The sequence below is a fragment of the Triticum aestivum genome, chromosome 7A (assembly GCF_018294505.1).
Source record: "Triticum aestivum cultivar Chinese Spring chromosome 7A, IWGSC CS RefSeq v2.1, whole genome shotgun sequence".
In the NCBI taxonomy this organism is placed as follows: domain Eukaryota; kingdom Viridiplantae; phylum Streptophyta; class Magnoliopsida; order Poales; family Poaceae; genus Triticum; species Triticum aestivum.
The window spans coordinates 313997401-314013895 of NC_057812.1; the positions used below are offsets into that span (position 1 = coordinate 313997401).

General features: G+C 37.7%; 1 long non-coding RNA gene across 5 annotated transcripts; it reads right to left on the reverse strand.

Annotated features, from left to right (window-relative positions):
* Positions 1-2390: 2390 nt before the first annotated feature.
* LOC123154105 (uncharacterized) lies at positions 2391-7796 on the reverse strand. Of its 5 annotated transcripts, none has more exons than XR_006476677.1 (7): positions 7286-7796; positions 6816-6922; positions 6384-6471; positions 6157-6285; positions 4058-5779; positions 3495-3965; positions 2391-2760 (listed from the first exon to the last, which is right to left on the reverse strand). It is a non-coding gene; the product is annotated as an uncharacterized lncRNA (long non-coding RNA). The 5 variants fall into 5 exon arrangements; XR_006476674.1 differs by having other exon boundaries at positions 6816-6925; XR_006476675.1 differs by lacking the exon at positions 6816-6922 and having other exon boundaries at positions 4058-4323; positions 5572-5779; positions 7286-7779.
* Positions 7797-16495: the final 8699 nt, after the last annotated feature.

A 16495-nucleotide genomic window follows, 5' to 3' on the forward strand; every position in this document is an offset into this window, starting at 1 on the left:
ACAATGGCGGTTCATAGATAGGCTTAGTAGAGGGCCCAAAATCGAAGGCGGCTTAAGGCCCACGGATATAAACCGCCATGTACATAGACTTGTATTGTAAGGCATGTAAGAAAGGTCACTGAGCCGGATACGTTATAGGAGCTGGCCGGGACTCTGTAGGCCGCAGGGCGTCAACCCGTGTATATAAGGGGATGACCCGGCGGTGGCTTAGGACAAGAAACAAGAGATCAAGGGCCAGGTTAAGTGTATTCGCTCCCTGGTCATCGAAACCCTAGCAATACCACCTCCAACTGGATTAGACTTTTACCTTCACTGCAAGGGGCCGAATCAGTATAAACTCCTTGTGTCCTTTGTCCCGATTAACCCCTTTAAGCTAATCTCGTTGCGATGGCTCCACGACTAAATCCTCACACTAGGACATCTGCCATGAAAACTCCACGACAACAATGTCTTTGGTTTAAGAACCTGCAAGTGTTTCTTGTAGCGATGTTAATCCCATAAAAAGGACTCGCAGGTGGGCATCTGCTATAATAATCAGGTACTTCATTCTCATTATCAAATTCAAATGCTCAGTGAAACTAACCAATGAATGGACTGGTTGGTTAAATCTGAATAAACAACACTTTATTCTCATCTTTTCTCCTCTTCCATTCACTGAAACATCTACAGTGCATGCTTGTTATTTCTTTGAGTGCTCGAACACAAATACTGAGAAAACCCAATTATCAAATTCAAAATGTGGTTCCTGTTCTGGGAGGTATGACATGATTTCTCTGCTGGCATGTGTGTGTGTGTGTGTGTGTGTTGATTGCTTGTCTGTTGCCGGGTGGATTGCACAGTGGCGATGCTGGGAGCCATGGGTCATCCGAAAAGTGAGATGCCGACGTCACTCAAAACGATCCTTTCTGGGCATTGACTGGATCCTCCACATGCCATTGATCCTTTGGTTCGTACATGCTTGGCATTGACTGGATTCTAGATTGGCTAGCTTGTATCCCGGCCAACCTCTCTGTCCTGATTTTTTAGAAGCCAACTTACTTCAAAAGGAGGCCTGGATTACCTTATATTCAGCATTGGTTACATAGAATAGATTTTTTTACGATGAAAAAGTTTGACAATTGAAAATCTATTCGAGAATCATGCTAGTTTGTGCGCTGAAATTTGCACCTAGATAGGTTCAGATGTTTGGCTATCTAGGCACTGCCTATTTGTCTGAACCTAAAAATTCACAAATCAAATTCATAAATCAAATACTGAGAAAACCCAATTATCAAATTCAAAATGTGGTTCCAGTTCTGGGAGGTATGACGTGATTTCTTTGCTGGCATGTGTGTGTGTTTCTTGTTTGTCTGTTGCCGGGTGGATTGCACAGTGGCGATGCCGGGAGCCATGGGTCATCGTAAAAGTGAGATGCCGGCGTCACTCAAAACGATATTTTCTTGCCATTGACTGGATCCTCCACAAATTATTTGATGCCATTGATCCTTTGGTTCATACGTGCTTGGCATTGACTGAATCCTAGACTGGCTAGCTTGTATCCCGGCCAACCTCTCTGTCTTGATTTTTTAGAAGCCAACTTACTTCAAAAGGAGGCTTGGATTACCTTATATTTAGCATTGGTTACATAGACTAGATTTTTTTATGATGAAAAAGTTTGACAATTGAAAATCTATTCGAGAATCATGCTGGTTTGTGCGCTGAAATTTGCACCTAGATAGGTTCACATGTTTGGCCAGCTAGGCACTGCCTATTTGTCTGAACCTGAAAATTCACAAATCACTTTAGTTTTCACTAACACAGCTAGGGCCAGCACCCCCTATCAAAAGAGACAATCTCAACAGCGGACGGGGTGGCGGAGTAGTCACATACCCACCATACAGTAACTGCTAGCTATACTTGTGGAGCAAATTCTTTGTCGTATTCATCAGGCGGGAACGACTTGTGTAGAATCTGAGCTTGTGGTGAAAAAATAGAAGAAATGATCCTGGACCACTAGATTGCAGATCAATGGTACAGATTTAGGTGGAGGCATCTCAACCCATTTAATGCAGATTTTGCAGAAACCCCCCTACTGATAGTTCGACATGAAATAGGACATTTGCATTATGCACCTCAAGTCTTCGTGAAATAAAACCATTTTTCAGATATGAACAGTACTAATGCCCATATCTTCTTAGTCTGAAACAAACTCGTCTCATATAAGATCTGTGAAAAATATTTACTGGATGAAATAAAATCCAGACACAGTTATGTGACACCACTAATTTTTGAAGAGAGTCGAACATCTTGGTCACTAAGAAACGACAATATATATCACAAATATTTTAGCACATGAGATAATAAGCCATCCCAAATCAAGTACGACCACACATACATGTCAAACTGGAAAATATAGCAATTTAAGGATTGAAATTATCGCTGTTCAGCAAGCATTTCAGTACTTGAGTACATGAGAACACATCACAAGAGGCAAGTAGAACCACACGTACATGTCAAACTGGAAGTACAACAAATTAAGGACTGAATTTATCAGTGCTCAGCAAGCATTTAAGTACTTGAGTACATGAAACATACATATCATTTTTAGTATATGGCCGGCAAGACCAAGTGGTAAAGACTGAAATTATCATCGCCCAACAAGCGTCTTGCTGGTACAAGACCGAAAATATCTATCATTCTGCCCCGTGTTAGTGCTTCCTGGTAATTGAGCTTCCTGCTGGGAGAGATTGGACTCTTATAGACTTGATCAGTTCGACCTACCTAGGTAAACACACCAAGTAAATAGGTGTCATTCAGAAACATTTACCAAATAGCATATCTCGAGAAGAGAGACAATCATTATATATGTCTAGCTGCATTCAGCACCCCAACCTAGGATACATAACCTATATGTCAAACTTGGGATGAAATTCTTGAAACATATTAATACATATGTAACCAATCAGGATAACTTTGTAAGTTAAACTGTCTTTCCAGCATCTACAAGAGAGTTTTCAAATCAAATAAAATGGCATGTGATAGTTGGAGAGAGTACAAATATTTTGTTCATTATTCCATTATAGACCTATGATAAATGAATTACAATTCCATGATTAGTTAAAAGCACAAATGAGAACCACAAATAAGTGGCATTGAGCAATTTAAAGGGAGTTTTATGACTGCCCTGCAGATGCAAATTATTATTCAAATTTGATAGCTATAAACAAAAAACCTGATGGCATGCATTATATTACATCTTGTAATAATAAGAAAACCACATAAGCATGGGAAAAAATGAACAAGATGGCAGGTTGGCTCATGTCATGGACGAAGGATTAGTACTAAAGCACATACACACATCCTTGTTGTAGCCATACCATCGGCCAATAAAAAATGGAAGGTGCACATATCTTTGGTAAATGATTTATGTATGCCTAATCATTTTAATCAGCCTAGTTGAGTGGTCATAGCACGACAAATATGTGGTAGTCTTCGAAGCACGAAGGAGCACAAACCTCTACTGTTTTGTTTTTTGTTTTTTAGAACATGTTCTTGCATCATGAAACGCCATTTCCTTACAAATGCTGCATTTGTGCGCGACTTTTTGATGAATTCCAGGCCTTCTCTTCTCACCGGATCCACTCCTCGCACCATCCCTATGGCCCTTTATTCTAGAGCATGTGCCCCTTGCATTGATATCCTTAGGTGTGAGGATTGTAACATCCTTTGGAATGACACTCCCAATACACGACTCCTCATTTTCTTGTGTATTGCATGGTACGGTCAAAACTAGTTGGGCTAAACCCAACTCAATGCCACACAAACTATTGTGTAGGAATTCAATTCCTTCCATGGAGTGTTTGGATTCTCCTATGAGATCTTCTAGCTTGTCCCTCATAGCAACTATCTTCCTTTTCACAGCAATGTCAACCAAATATGTTAAATTTTCTTCAAGCACATTCCCTTCCCCATCATAGACAATGTCCCTACGAATAGGAAAATTATCACATCATCATCATCATGTGGGTCAAAGTAGATAACTATTAATGTGTCTACATCAACATGATAAGAAATATACCTTTTGCATTTTTTCTTCCATCGCTTAAGAATACAAAGGCTTGGCAATTCATTTATTTTCGCACCCCTAAATACCCTAATAATGTGACGGCACACAATTCCCTTGGACTCAAAAAGCTTGCAAGAACATTTAGCGGTCATGGATGTTGTGTCATAACACACTTCTCTAATCTTCTTGTATTGATCGCTGGCAAACATGATTTTAATCCCCTCATGATTTTCTGTCTGCTGAACATCACAATCATCTCTGGCAGCAAGCACCTGAGCCTGAAACAATTCAAAAACCTCATGGGTGAATAGCACCCTGCCTTGTCTCTCTATTTCCCATGATGTCAACAACTCACTTTGTTGTGTATTCACTTGTGTTATCGGCAATCAGCTCACTTTGACTTTGACATTTCAAAGCAGTGTCAAGCCTTAGCCAAAACTCAACAAAGGTAAGCTTGTGACGAATGAAACGTTTAAAAATGAATTTGCACTCTCTGAAATAGAAGTTGTCCTGAGTAGACTAGCTAGGTGAATGTCCATAAAGTAAGCTAGTATCCATGTCGCACGAAGCTTATACCTTTTGGCAAACCACTCATAGTCCTCCAACTGAAACTCTATGATGAAAGATTGCCATCTATCCTCAAATTTAGCAGGTGTTTCAGAATTCCACACACAATGTTTCAGCCTATCATAGAACACAAGGTCATTCCTCAATTCCAGGCGTACCTTCCCTGGAACCTTTTCCATAATGTGCCACATGCGCAATCTATGTGTCGTGTTCGGTAGAGTTTTTCTGGTTGCATTTTTCATCCTAACACATTCATCAGTTATGATCACTCTAGGCGCAATCCCACCCATTGCTCTAAGAAATGACCTGAACAGCCAAATATAGGATTCTTCTGTCTCATGAAGTAGAAACCCCGCCCCAAAAAAGACACTTTGCATGTGATGGTTTACTCTAGTGAAGGGCGCAAAGGTGTATTCATATTGGTTAGTGCTGTATGTCGAATCAAAAGATACGACATCGCTGAAATGCCCATAGTTTTTCCTACTTGATGCATCCGTCCAGAATAAACGAATCAATGTACTGACCTCGTCAACTTCATATTCAAAGAAAAATGCAGGGTTCAGAGTCTTCAATCTACCAAATTGGTCCACCAACATTTGAGCATCACAATTTCTTATTTTATTTTTCAGTCCACCATAGTGATTCTGTAGGTCTTTCTGGGTGCACCCAACATGCTGAAAACCACCAACACTAACATTAAGTAGCCTATATGCTAAGGCAATGCCAATGCTAGCTTTCTGACAATCGTGAAGTGTTGTCTTCACTCTCTCACTAATTTGACGATTGGATCTAATCAAGTGTTGCTGGCTCAGTGGCACAAAAGGGTGATTGTGATATTCAGTGAGTGAAGCTATCTTGTATTTTCCATTCCTTTCTCGAGTGACATATATAAGCTTCACATCCACATCTAGTCAATTTAACCTTTCTCCTTTTCTTTGAAGCCTCAACAACAACCATACCTTTCTCGGGACGGAAGCCATCTTTTGCACACAGGAAGCATTTCCATTGAAGCACATTATCTACGACCCTCTGTTGTCTAAGACGCACAGCAAATCCGACATTGTGTGCATATGTCCTGTAAAATTCTAGCACTGAGGCAATGTCATCAAATACCATCCCTACTTTTGGCTTCAATTCCTCGTCACACTGGGGTTTATACAAAGAACCCTGTAACATTGAATGCAAGTTCAGTAACATTACCCTCACGTGACAACACCATCTCACTTCTAAAGACTACATGTTATTCGGTTATGATATCTCATTTTGTCACTGCCAAAAATTAATACTCCCATATGGAATGTCCATTTAATGAGAGTATTACAGGTTGTGACAAGTGTTATAACACAATAGGGCTGTCTAATTTCTACCATACATATCCCAGATGTTTAGTTTTAGCATATTTGTTTGCCACCTAAGGTTTGACATGGACATGACATATGATAAGTGTATATTTTCCTATCAAACATGAATGTATTCATGCAGTTTAATATGGACAAAAAATAAGAAGTTACATACATTATATTAAAATAAAAAACTATGTGTACCTCTTGAGAGAATGATTCTTTTTTTCGGTGTACTGGAGTCATTAATGAGAAGCATTGGGGAATTAATTTCTGCGAATGACGTTGCATCACTGAAATCTTGATTTTGAACATTGTTAACCGATTCCATGGCTGCAAACAGTTTTTTAGCAATCAAAATAGCACACAAGGGATTAACATAATGTTAGATACATTAGGATATCTTGATTTTCTCGTATCGCTATTGTCACCTGATAGTGCTGGTGCACATGCTGCGATCATTGGAATTGAGGGCTCTCCTAGAGGAGAGATCGCACTTCTACCCTCCATTACTGGATCCTGTGTGAGAATTGCAAATTTAGACCGGGGATCATCTTTTCCATGTCAAACTTCTGCCACATGCATGGGTCATATCAAAGGCATGGCTTATGGGAAAGATTAGGGAAATGTAATTAATTACTCTCAGAAGGACAGGAAAATATTCATGTGCATAGAAATACTGGAGCGAGCACCCAACCAATAATAAATGTCAGAATTTTGGGGATGAAAGATCATCAGTAAGCATTTAAAAGGAATAGCCAACCCGACGAATCCCCTAGCAAAATATGTAATGGCATCTTTGTGTCTATTCAACATATGTATCTTGGAGAGAGAGAAAAAGAAAAATAGCCATTGTGTCTCACGTGTGTGCGTTTCGGCTTGCTGCTGAAGAATTGACGAAGCCAGAGCAGCCTACTTCGTGTACTAGTGCATCTCACCGGAATAGCTAGATTTGCTAGTGTATTGCTTCCTGCTAGAAATCGGATAACGTTTATGTATAGTTAGTACACGTGCTTGGTATGGCTGATGTAGCCATTGAAGCCAACACAAGATCTCCATGAGCCAGTAGGCAGTAGCACTACACAACACCATAACTAAGTTATAGCACTAATCAACTTGCTGCTTCTGGAAAAAAAATAAGAATCCAACAAACATAAGAATCACCCCAGAGCAGATCAGCTTCTATGCTACTCGGGCTGCTGCTCATTCTTCTTCTGTTGCTACCCAGCAACTAAATGGACAGATTCAACATTAACAAGTAGAAAGAATATAAAACTATAGAGATGAAGTATCAATCTACTAGCTAATAAAAAATTAACATTTATATTTTTACCTGAAGAATGAAGAACCGTGGTGGCCTATTCGTAGAACAAGAAGCGGCCGGTCGGGAAGGAGGCGAGGATCCACGACCGCTGAGCTAGTGCTGAATCGCGAGAGAAGGTGACGGGGGGTGGGCGGAGGAGGATGGCGGAGAGCTGATCTGGGAGCCTGAGAGTGGGAGGAGGTGAGGAATCCGATCCAATCTGCCTCAAACCATGCCACCGGCGAAGAAACGGCTAGGAGCTATCGAGGAGGAGATGGATCAGCTTCTTTGCTGCGCGTGCCCGCCCAACTTGGCTCAAGATCTGCGCTGCTGCTGCAGCCGCCGCCGCAGCCGCCGCCGCCGCAGCCGTAGCCAAGAAATCTTCGATCCCGTGCCTTCGCTCTATAAGGATTTGGTACAGACGTGGGAGGGCAGCGAAAGCAAATTTGCTTGTAGCGTTGGACCTTTTTGCAATTTTTTTGTAAAGATCCCACCATCCGGACCTGTGCCATCAATCTCTCATCTGATGGCCCAACATCATTTCTTCTATTTTTTCACCACAAGCTCAGACTCTACACAAGTCGTTCCCTCATCAGGCTGGACATGGGGTTGTTGTAATACATGCCCACCAAGATCTCCGGCCATATAGACCCGTGAGGGATCCAGGGAGTGTTACTCTATGCAGCATCATGACCACAATGGTGTCTTGGTTTTGAAAATACTATTTGAATGGAATCACAACATTTAGTACACATTTGTTTTTCAGCAGTTTCTTTATTTTTATACCATGTGAATCTCCCTTGGTTAGCACTTGAGACATGCATTACACACGATTAATTTTTCTCGATTTAATGTTGTTGCTCTTTCCCACGAGGTACTTGATAAAAATGCTTGGCGTGTGGCGCTCTTCAATGACTTGTTCTCTTTTGAAGAGCATGCACCCAGTATCTCTGTGTTCTTGACATACAAAAACTATACGTGTGTGAACTCTGGAAGTAAAATACCATATTGTCTGCTCGATTGTTATTGTAGTTAACATAATATTTAAAATTTTAGTGAAATTGTACAACATCCAATAGTATATTAAGTATTAGAATTTATAGTGATTATCGACATTTATTGTATTTTTCAAGACATGTGTTGCACATGCACATTTATACTATTTAAGTTTTCAACTACAGGGGCATGAGACTTCAGCTTGCTCTATACATAAGCAGGGAAGTTGAGGGCAGAACTGAAGTGCAGTTATCCACTCCTTGCTTTGACTAGAACAGCTTGCACTGTGAAAGCAAGATCATGCTATAACATGCGTGCAACTGTGAGAAACTATGGATGGCTCAGTCTGAACTCTCTAGCCCTCCTCCGGAATTACAGGGTCCGCAGATGATGATGGTTTAGCAGAGGTAGGATTGCTCTGTATTACATAACTATGTTATGTCAGTCAAGTGTTGTTACGATGTAGGAGGCAGAGGCTTCAAAATCATCTGCAGAGTAAGTGATAGGAGGCCGCTGTGCAATAAAAGGGCCCATATAGACGAATGCCATTGGGTGCAAAATCTCGATCATAGAGGCCCATATCGTCAGCGCACACCAGAGACGGCCTACCAATGTCTGATGGCATCAGTTTTATTACTCCATAGATGTGGATTATCGGGCATGACAAAAGATGGGATAACAAATATTATGGATACAATATGGCAACATAAACTTTGCAATTTTATGATTTGTGACCCGGAAGATTTTTTGCCATGCGGAGGTCCAATTTATCTGGCTATATGCACTGGAGTTTAATAATTTATGTGAACTAAATTGTATATATATATATATATATATATGTGTGTGTGTGTGTGTGTGTGTGTGTGTGTGTGTGAATTTGGAGATACATATGCATTTGAGATGATTTGAGAGTGCCCTTACCGGTCATGTAGGTGCACGACAATTCGATTGTTCTGATTTATTGGATGTGTTATGCAACAGGATAAACAATGGGTGGGATTTTCCTTAGCATCAGGCGAAATGCCTTCGAATTACTAAGTTTTATTTGGGTTGTCTATTTCATATGTTAGTTCTGTATTGTACCAATGTTCAATCAAATGAAAATGCAGGGTACTACAATGATGAATGTATGATTTTGGTATTTCCATAAAATTCATGAAATATAGAACATTGAATCTTTGTAGGCGAGGATCTTTATAGGTGAGTCCCTATGCATTGATTGATGGGAAATTTTTTTAGGGGGGCTATGAGAGTTTCTCTGACACCGGTTCATGATTCCTCGAAAATCCTCCCAATCACTCCTGTTTATGCTAAACAACATACTATTTTATTACTCTTTCAGTTATCTTTTATCAAATTTTCTTTAGTGAATTCAACTTCAACATAGAACCGAGTTCTGCTAAGAGCACGTCCATGAAGTACATGTTTGACTGCGACAACCCCCAAGCATGTGTCCTCGAGGATAAGTAGAACACATATTAGTCGTAAGGGGGCACAAGGAGTTTGTTTCTCCCGTTGCAACACACGAGCACATTTACTCGATTAAAGATAAATAATTTTAGAACACATTTCTATATTTGAGAGATGTGCGTTGCACGTGCATACTTACTAGTATTAAGCAAGAAAAAAACAGACACATTTTGTCAGGTTTTATTTTTGAGCTAAACACATTTTGTCAGGTATTCTCCTTATTTGATGTTCATTTATTTGCACTTATGCATGTATAGAACCAAGCCCATCTAAATTATATTTTTTAAAATTTTCATTTATATCGTATAAAACTGAAGAGTACACGAAAGAATAGTACGACATTCAATATGTTTTTAATGCAAAAACAATAAATTACAAAAGGAAGAAGTTCAACCACTAATAAGAGGGGAGTCCAGGAATAAAAAATTGGGGTTAAAAGAATCGAAAAGGGAATTCAACAAAATCATGAGAAGTACGCGGTACAAATGTTTAGAAATTTAGAGATGGACAAATTGAGGAATTGAGAGAAGAGTTCATTTTTAATGGATTTTCCCCGTTTCAAAAAACCTAGAGGTTCAAATTTCAATAAAAAAGAAAATTCAATGTTTATTAAAACCCCAAGAATGTCAAATAAAAAAATAGAGCAGTTCCAAAAGTATATAAAAAACTTGTCCCTCCTCTCTGAAAAAACTAGAAGTTCAAATTTAAATAACGAAGCGGTTCGATGTTTATTACAATACCAAGAAGTCCAAATTACTAAAATAGAGCAGTTCGATATTTTTTTCCAGATTTTCCTTGTAAGTAAAGAAATAAAAACAAGAAGTTCAAATTAAAGTAATGGAGTAGTTCATTATATATGGAAAACTAAAATTCTTTTCGTTCGTTGATAAATAAAAGTATGAAGTTCAATTTTTTTTAATGTTTCATGCTTATTTGAAAACCAACTTTTCCCTAAAGAATAAAACTAATAAGTTCTAATTACAATAACAGAGATGTTTGAAGTTTACAAAAAAGAGAATAACAAAGCATTTCATATTCGCTATTAACCCGAGAAGTTCTAATTAAACTAACCAAGAAGTTCAAATTCTATAAACAAAGCACCATGATATTTCTATACAAAGAACGAAACAAGGCTCGCCTAGAATAATGTATACTTTCGAGGTTCATATTTAATAAATTAGAGATTTCGACAAAAATGAGAAAACAAAAAAGAGACAAATATGTTTGTACAAAGAAAAGCTCATCGATTTTCCCGCCTTTGGAAAATAGATTTTCCTCATTTCTAAAATAACCTAGAAGTTCAAATTTAAAATTTTGATCTTTTAAAAAAAATATTAAAAAACATGGAATCCCCATTTCAAGAAAAATCTTGATTTCTTAATTTAAAATAAAAAGAAGCCCAATGTTTATTACAAACTCCAAGAAGGTCAAACATAAAAAAACAAGGACAGCGCTAACGCCCACATGTGTGGTGGGAGCAAAACCCGCCCACACACCCTATAACACATAGACTGCGCCACGTCATCGCATGCATGCATGTGGGAATCTTTTTGGATTTTAGTTTTTAAAATGTTTTATCTCTTAAATGAAAAATCCAATTGCAGATCCGTTTTCACCATTAATTCCCTCGCGACGAGATCTGCGAAACTAGATCTCATATCAATATATTTTGATGAATATTTTTTGGGTTAAAAGTTGCCATGTCTATTGCACATGAATTGCCGTGGTGTTTACACTGAAGTTGCCATGATATGTTTTAGCTATTTTCTTCTACATTTAAAAGTAAATTTTGACATATTATAAAACGGGGAATTAAGAAACTAGACTTGCCATGAACCATACACTAAAATTTCCATGATACAAGCACTTAAAATTGCCATGGTTCATACAAAAAATAATTTTTATGGTCAAAGTACTAGAATTGCCATCATCAAAAAACTAAAATTGCCATGCTCTATAAACTAAAATTGCCACATGGCAACTTTAGTTTAAGCACTATGGCAACTACAATGTAAACATCATGACATCTTTTGGGCAGAATTTTTTTTTGTCAAAACATATCAACATGGGGTCTACTTTTGAAGATCTCGTTGAGACAGATTTAATGGTGAAAATAGATTTTTAATTAGGAGATACAACATTTTTAAGCCGAAAACCAAAAAGATTCCAGCTGATGTCATCTGTTCATACATGGCAAAATGTGTGGTGATGGAGACATGTGGGCGATGTGCAAGATGCCACACGTGTGGGCTTTAGTTTTTTACAAAAACAAAAGCATCTCAACACAAATTTATATAAAAAATGATCTGTTAAAAAACCCAAAAGTTCAAATCTAAAAAATAGAGTAGTTCGATGGTTATACAAAATTCAGATTTTAATCATTAATAAGGAATGAAAAACAAGAAGTTTAATTATAAAAACAGAGTATTAAAAATCATAAAAATTGATTTTCACCTTTCCTAATAAAAGCTCTAGAATTTAGTATTTAAATAACGAATAGGTTCAATATTTATTAGAAAACTCGGATTTCTCTGTTACTAAAAGAAAATAAACCAACAAGTCCAAATTACAAAAAATAGAGCAGTTTGATATTTATAAAAAACTTAGGTTTTCATGGAGTTTTTTAGGAGCTATGTGTAGAAAAGCAAAAGTTCGAAGTGAAAACAAACATTGGTTCAACTACTAGATGATGTGTGTTTCATATAAAAAAATAAAAGACAAATTCTAACAATACTTTTGATAGAAATTCACGTGGTCGACCTAGGAAAGTTCAAAAATTAGTTTTTGAGAGAAGAAAGTTCAAAAGTTATTGTGAAGGAGGTTCCCTGTGTAATTACATGTGCAAAAATACACAAAAAATGTTGTGCAAATCCGATGAACGGGTGAGGAATTACGAATAAAAATTCGTGACAGAAGTTCAATGTGAAAACACCAAGCAATTCAACTACTACACCAAATGCGCTTCTGATGAGAATAAAAAGAATACAAAACTAAAAGCCTAAAAGATTTGCTGCGAGAAGTTCACGTCCTCCTCTAAGTGTAGTTCAAGATATCTAGTGCGAGACGTCCGACCTTCAATTACAAATTAAAAACAGACAAAAAGAATGTTGTTTTTGTCAATTTTATTACTGCTCTCAAACGGCAACGAATTTGTAACAAGTATCTACATCAAAAATTTGCTCCTATTCATAAGCTTTCGAACGGTATATTATATGCTATATTCCAAAGAAAGGTTTAAAAATTTCATGTATACCGTTCAAAACACGTTTTTATGTATTCAAAAAATTCTTTTGAACCGTTGCGAGTATGAAACGTTGATCAACACGGGAAAGTTGCGTGTTTTCAACAACTTTAAAATAAAAAAGTTGTTAAGTTCAAACAATTCAGAAGTCCAACTACATTATGTTATTTTAAAATAAATAGACAAAAGTTGAAAGTAAAAAAGTTGATAAGTTCAAATTAAATTAACAGAGTAGTTCGATATTTAAAATAACTCAGATTTTTTCTTTTACTAAAGTAATGAAAAGTGAGAAGTTCAAACAAAAAATAGAGCACTTTAAAATTCAATTTACAAAAATCGAGCACTTTTAAAAAATAAAACTATGAAGTTCAATTTACAAAAAAAGGTTTGATCCTTATTTTAAAAAATAATTTCTTTTCTAAGAGTATGACTAAGAAGTTGAAATTTAAATAATAGAGAAGTTCGAAGTATATAAAAAACTCAGATTTGTTGCAAGAATTTCACGTGCACCTCCATGCATAGTTCATAATTTATATTGCGGGATGTCCGACCTCCAATTACATGTTTTAAAAATGGCAAAACATGATCTGACCTTCAATTGTGTGTAATTCGACGCATACACACAAAATGTGACAAAAGTTCATAGTGAAAACAATGAGAAGTTCAAGTACTGCAAGGAATGCATTTCGGATGAGAAATAAAATTATGGAAAAAATAAAAGCTTAAAATGTTTGTTTAAAGAAGATCAAGTGCTCTGTCCGGGGAAGTTCAAAAATTCGTGTGAGAGAGGTTCACCTTGTATTTCCATGTTCAAAAACACACAAAAAATGTTTTTTGCATTTAAAAATAATTCTCTCAATCCACAAAGAAGTTCAGTTGTTATTTGAGAGCAATTTGGTTTCAAAAAGAAAAAGAAAAAATTCAAATTATAAGAATGGAAAAAGTTCATGTACTACATGGTGTGTGTGTTTAATATGAGAAAATGAAAAGGCAAGGTCCAATTTTGTTGTTGTTATAAGTTCAAGTCCTCGATCGGAGAATGTTAAAAAAATTATTGTGAGAGAGGTTTGTACCAAAGGAATATCATTTGTGTAAGACTGACGTATGGATGAGAAAAATTACAAAAGAAAATACGTCACAGAAGTTCAACGTGAAAACACCAGGAAGTTCAACTACTAATCTGAATGAATTTTAGATGAAGAACTTTTAAAACCGTCACGAGTATGAAAAAATGATCAACATAGGAAAGTTGCGTGTTTACAGTAGCTTTCCATCGGTATATCACTTGCTCAATTTGGGTGAGTGGATGGAAAGCTATGAGCAAAAAAACATGTGAAAAACAGAGTGAAGTTCAAGTAGACATGCCGAGAAGTTCAAGTTCTTCACGCGGTGCATTTTCGAAGAATCTGTTTCGCGATAAATGCAGAACGCACAATCTCGCTATTTTCAGTATTACTTGAAAACGACTAGGAATTAGAGAAAACCATCTACATGAAAAAGTTTCGCATTTTCCGTAGCTTTTCAACGGTATATTATTTGCCCCATTCCGATAAAGTTTATAGAAATTACAGCAAAAACACATTTTTAGCCATTTTAAATTGACTTAAAACCACAAGGAATTGGGAGAAACAATATATACCAAAAAGTTTGCATTTCCTCAAGCTTTTCAACGCCATATCATTTGCTTCATTCGGACATACGGTTAAAAATTGGCTCGAAAAATACGAACTCGGTGGAACTTGTACCATTTTCTAAATTACTCTTAAACCGATCAAAATTAGAGAAAAATTTCAACATGAAAAAGTAGCACATTTTGATCAAATTTCCAACGCCATATTATTTGCCTCAATTGGATTAGCCGTTTAGAAATGACATCAAAAAAATGAACTCGGCTATTCGGTTCGCGAAATTTTATGATTTTCCAAATTACTCTTTAACCATAGGAAATTAGAGAAAACTTTCAACATATGGATGGAGCATTTTTTCAGCAGTTTTTCAATGGCATATTATTTGCCTCATTTCGAGAAATGGTTTGGAAATGCGATCAAAAATACGATTCAAGTTTTTTGTATGAAAAAGGGTTTTCCAAACTGCTCTTTAACCGCTTACAGTTTGCCAAAAATTTAACTTGGGTCATGATACTCGTGTCCATAGCTTTCCAACAGTATATCGCTGGCTCCATTTGGGCAATGTATGCAGAAGTTCAACCTAGCACTGGGGGAAGTTCAGGTCGAACAACTCAGGCAGTAAAATTGCAATAGACACAAGGGCATCATGTCCCAAGCGCAAATCCGCCAACGAGCGAGATTCCTATTTTAAATGGGCATTTAGTTGCTAAAAACAGTTTCTGGATTACACTTATATCACATAGAACACAACTGACCAGAATAATTCACGCGGGGAGACACAGTTGCGAAGATAGCCCGAAGGTCGGGTTCCTACACAGGGAAGTTCAGGATGTGTAACTCAAGAAGTTCAGGTTGTGATCAGAATAGTATTCTGATCCCGTGGTCAGAATAGTGTTTATATATATAATGACATAATGTCGTACCTAGCTAGGATGCTTGGACCACCACTTCCCACTTCGTGTCAGCGGGGCAGATGCACGTAATGATCGATACTTTGGTCATACATGCATGTTGCCATGACCTACCATAAGACGGACCAATGAATCTATCGTTTGGTCAAACGACAGTTGTTGTTGTCCATAAACCGCTTGGGTCAATAGATTGAACCATCAGAAAAATCACATGAGAGGGACCACAAAACCAACACCTCTTGCATGCGGCCCAAACTAATGTACATTGGAAAGGGATGATGTGTGTTTTCAATATAGAATAATGTACAATTTAGATGTGGTGCCTACCTCTCGATACATACAACAACCATGAAGGCAAGGTAGTTAATGACAAGATACACAGGGTATGATGTAGGTCGACCCAGCAATCCGAGCATGTGGGAGGGAATCCTGAAAACGCATGAGCTCGAGCTTTGGTTGAGCGACATGTGACGATGACCGACCCTATCACGAACTAGGAGGAATCCATTCATGGCCAACACATACCCCTCATTATCGGTCAAAGGGATAATATATATACACTTGGAGAGCCCACAAATATGCGTGTCGTCACCAAAAACCGCACAAGGGAGACGTGGTCGATCAAAATGTATGGGTATGGTGGTGTGTGATGTGTTTAAATCCTAAATGCACAACTTCGATGGGCCACCAACTACATTACAAACCGAACACCGTACCCGACTCCAAGCCTGGTTCAATACATACGATGTCAGTTTCCCAACTTCGAGGCGGCGACGGTGGGAGGAGGAGGGTCGTCTCACGCATGCGCTCAAACTTTATTTGGTCTACCATGAGACACATCTATATCTATATATATACCCCTATATAGTGTGCGAATAACTTTGGAAGTTGGTCGTTGGATGAAGCTAATCCGATGGTATAGAGATGGCAAATCCGAGCACTACTGGTCATTGGATATCATCTATATTCCACCAGATTCTGCCACATGTACAAT